This window comes from Peromyscus leucopus, chromosome X, assembly GCF_004664715.2.
Source record: "Peromyscus leucopus breed LL Stock chromosome X, UCI_PerLeu_2.1, whole genome shotgun sequence".
In the NCBI taxonomy this organism is placed as follows: domain Eukaryota; kingdom Metazoa; phylum Chordata; class Mammalia; order Rodentia; family Cricetidae; genus Peromyscus; species Peromyscus leucopus.
Genome location: NC_051083.1, coordinates 136,460,990 through 136,465,579, shown reverse-complemented (window position 1 = coordinate 136,465,579; position 4,590 = coordinate 136,460,990). Strand labels below are relative to the sequence as shown.

Below are 4,590 nucleotides of genomic sequence, written 5' to 3'. Positions count from 1 at the left end.
GTGAGACAGTTGATTGGCTTGATCAGTTTGGGAGGCATCTAGGCAGTGGGACCAAGTCCTGTGCTCATTGCATGAATTGGCTGTTTGAAACCAGGAACTTATGCAGGGACACTTGGCTTAGTCTGGGAGGAAGGGACTGGACCTCCCTGGACTGAGTCTACGAAGTTGATCACAGTCCTCGGGGGAGGACTTGTCCTGGAGGAGGTGGGAATGGAGGGTAGGCTGGGGGTAAGGGGAGGGCGTGGGAGGGGGGAGAATAGGGGAACCCATGGCTGATATGTAGAACTGAATGGTATTGTAAAATAAAAAATATATATCACACACACAAAAAAAATAGACAAATGGATAAAATGGAAAAAAAAACAATTTTATGAAGAACTGTGAGTAAACTTGAAAACATAAGTAAAATGATAGAAAAATACAGCTTGTCAAACTAACTATAGAAATAAAATTCCAGATAGAGTCTCATAACCTTAAAGAAAGTATGTTTAATACCCTCCCTCCAAAAACAATCAAATAAAAATAAAATAGGCTAGATGCTTTATCAGATAAATTCTACCAAATGTTTAATGGGTTAGCAGATTGAATCACATATAGAAAAGTAAGAACTTTGGTCATATTTATTTTATTAGAATGAAATAGCTAATATAATAATAAACAGAAATATATGACATAAGTTATGAGAATAAATGTGAAAATTTATTTTCTGAATAAACTGAATCCAGAAGTATATGATTATACATCATTGACAATTTATTTTTAGGTGTGTGTATGTGTATGTGTGAGAGAGACAGAGAGAGAGAGAGGAGAGATGTGTGTGTGTGTGTGTGTGTGTGTGTGTGTGTGTGTGTGTGTGCAGGTGCCTGCAGAGGCCAGAAGATGGCATCAGACCTCTGGAGCTGAGTTACAAACAGTTATAAACCACTGAACATGAGTGCTAGGATCCAAACTTGGGTCCTCTGCAAGAGAAACAAGCACTCTTAAGTGCTGAGCCCTCTCTCAAACCCCACCAAGTAGAGCTTTTTTCTCAGAAAACAAATATGCTTTAAAATTAGAAACCAATTACAATTTTAAGAAGAAATCATGTGATTATCCTAATACATGCAGGAAAAAGCATTTGATAAAATTCAACACCTACTTAAGATTTTAAAAATGAACTATGAACCAGTAGCTGAGGAGCCCCCAACTGGATCAGGCCCTCTGCATAAGTGAGACAGTTGATTAGCTTGATCTGATTGGGAGGCATCCAGACAGTGGGACCGGGTCCTGTCCTCATTGCATGAGCTGGCTTTTTGGAACCTGGGACTTATGCAGGGACACTTGGCTCAGCCTGGGAGGAGGAGACTGGACCTGCCTGGACTGAGTCTACCAGGTTGAGCTGAATCCCCAGGGGAGTCCTTGCCCTGGAGGAGGTGGGAATGGGGGGTGGTTTGGGGGAAAGTGGAGGGGTGGGAGGAGGGAGGACAGCGGAATCCGTGGCTGATATGTAAAATTAAATTAATTATAAAATAATAAAAATACCATAAGGAACTATAACTAGAGCTCGGGATGGTGGAGGCTGTGCAGCGTCACTTTTACTATGAGCAAAGAACTGTGTGCAGAGGAAGTGGAGGTTAGAGAAGAACAGGAGATAGACACTTTGCTGTGTTCAAATCAAAGTCAAGGGTTCAAAACTGCAGAGCAATAAAAGCTTTAACTTGAAGAAGCAGAACCATACTCCAAAAAAGCATCATCAACATCACCACAAGTAGCAGCAACAGCAGCAGCAGCCACCCTACCAATACCTGCAAATGGACAGCAGGCCAGCAGACAGAATGAAATCTTAACTATTGACATGAAGAATTTTAGGAAACCAAGAAAGACCGTCACCTGGAGTAGCCATCTCTTTGTGGACAATCTTCCCCTGATGTTACTGAGGAGGAAATGAGGAAACTTTCTGGGAAATATAAGAAAGCAGGCAAAGTTTTTGTTCTTAAGGATAAAGGCTTTGTCTTTTTTTTCTTTTTTCTTTTAATTTATTTTACAATACAATTCAGTTCTATATATCAGCCACGGATTCCCTTGTTCTCCCCCCTTCCGCCCCTCTCCCCTTCCCCCCAGCCCATCCCCCATTCCCACCTCCTCCAGAGCAAAGCCTCCCCCCCACTTCCCGAGGACTGGGATCAACCTGGTAGACTCAGTCCATGCAGGTCCAGTCCCCTCCTCCCAGGCCAAGCCAAGCAACCCTGCATAAGTCCCAGGATTCAAACAGCCAACTCATGCAATGAGCACAGGACCTGGTCCCACTGCTTGGATGCCTCCCAAACTGAACGCGCCCGATCTCGTCTGTCTTTTTTTTTTTTTTTTTTTTTTTTTTTTAAAGAATTTATTATCTATACAGTGTTCTGCCTGCATATATGCCTGCAGGCCAGAAGAGGGCACCAGATCTCATTATAGATGGTTGTGAGCCACCATGTGGTTGCTGGGAATTGAACTCAACACCTCTGGAAGAGCAGCCAGTGCTCTTAACCTTTGAGCCATCTCTCCAGCCCGGCTTTGTCTTTATTTGCTTGGAAACAGGACCCCTAGTGAAAATTGCCAAAGTGGAGCTGGGCAATATGACACTCCATGGAAAGCAGCAGCATGTACACTTTGCTTGTCCTATAGTGGATTCCTTACAGTCCACACTTTTCCTTAGTACGTATCCAATGAACTGCTAGAAGAAACCTTTTCTGTGTTTGGCCAGGTGGAGAGGGCTGTGGTAATTGTGGATGACTGAGGAAAGCCCTCAGGGAAAAGTACTGTTGAGGAGAATTCTCTGAGAAACTCAGAGAATTCAGCTACTCAGAAACCTCTGGACAGATGCACTGAATGCTCATTATTGCTAAACACATTTCCCTGGCCTGTGACTGTGGAGCCTGTGGACCACTTAGATGATGAAGAGGAACTTGCAGAGAAGCTGCTGATAAAAACAAACAAACCAAAAACAAACATAAAACCAACCCCACCCCCCCCCCCCCCACCCCCACAATTTCACAAGGAGCAAGAATAGCCACCCAGATTTGCACAGCCAATGTCACCCACTGGAAGATACTCATTGAGATGCAAGAGCAACAGCAGGATCAACTGCACCCAAATATCAGGGAGGCTCATGAGAAGCTGAAGATGGAGATGGAGGCAGCATGCCATGTGCACCAGGTTATGCTAATGAGGCAGGATTTGATGAGGTGTCAAGAAGAGCTTCAGAGAATGGAGGAACTGTATAACCAAGAGGTTCAGAAACAAAAGCAGCTAGAGCTCAGGCAGGAAGATGAGTGCAGGCACCTTGAAGAGAAATGCTGCAGCAACAAGAAGAAATGCAGTGACAGCAGGAAGGATTCAAGGGAACCTTCCCTGATTTGAGAGAACTAGAGATATGGATGGGCTAAATGGCTATGGCAGGTGTTATGGGCTTAAACAATAGAGGCACCATGCCTACTGCTCCTGAGCCAACTGGTATCCCAACTCTTCCAGGACTTGACACTATGATGCCAGATGGAGGCCTGGGATTGACTCCACCAAAAACTGAATGGTTTGGCCAAGCTGCTACAAATCAAAGGAATTAGTGGAACTCCTCCTGCATTCAACTGTCCAACTCCTGGAGCTGAATTTGCTTCAAATAAATGCCACTGATACTAAATAAAGTTGCAGTGTCTAGTTTCCCACAACCCTTAAAAGAAGGGTCCTTTTTGACTAGTCAGAATTCTACCTTGGAAAAGTGTTCGGAATTCTTCCCAATAGATAAGTCTTCCTTGCCTGTACTATTCTAGGGAGTATGCTTGGAGCCAGAGGTCAAGGGAGGGGTGGTATTTAACAAATCAAAGTCTGTGGTAGATTGCTTTATCAAGTCTGTCTGGTGTATTCTCTGAAACTTCTTGAGCCAGCTCCTGACATTTCAATCATTATGAACACCATTGTCTTCCATGCTTCTACTAGTATGCCCCATTAAGTAGTGCTTAAAGCATTCCACTGCTTTCCTAACTCAAAGAACCAAAGTCTAAATTACTCCAAACAAAAGCAAGGTCAGGCCTATCACAGCAATACCCCATTACCCTGGTAGCAACTTCTGTCTTAGTTAGGGTTTCTACTGCTGTGAAGAGACATCATGACCACAGCAACTCTTATAAAGGAAACATTTAACTGAGGGTGGCTCACTTACAGTTTCAGAGGTTCAGTCCATTATGATCATGGCAACGGGGATCAGGGTCTGGGGAGTGGGGCAGTTCAGCTGGGAGGCAGGTCACTCAACTGGAGTGGATTGTGCCTGGACCTAGAAGTCTGCCAGAGTTGTGGGGAAGGGATGGCTGTGGGGAAGATGATGAGGTGGGAGGGGTTAGAGAGCAGAGTGGTCTTGGGGGAACAGAATCCAGGGGGTGAAGGCAGTCCAGTAGGCAGGCAGGTCACTGTTGAGAATTGCATCAGAGCAGTGGAATTTCACCCAGAGTTGGGGGCAGGGCCCAGCAGTGGTGCTGGTGCAGAGATGGGAGGGAGAGAGTCAAAGGATGTGCCCTCAAGATCAAGGTTTGGGGAGTAGGGCAGCTCAGCTGGGAGGCGGGTCACTCACCTGTTCTT

General features: G+C 44.9%; 1 pseudogene; it reads left to right on the top strand.

The window, feature by feature from the left end:
• The first annotated feature begins 1,679 nt into the window (after positions 1-1,679).
• On the top strand, positions 1,680-3,651 carry LOC114706221 (annotated as a pseudogene).
• Positions 3,652-4,590: the final 939 nt, after the last annotated feature.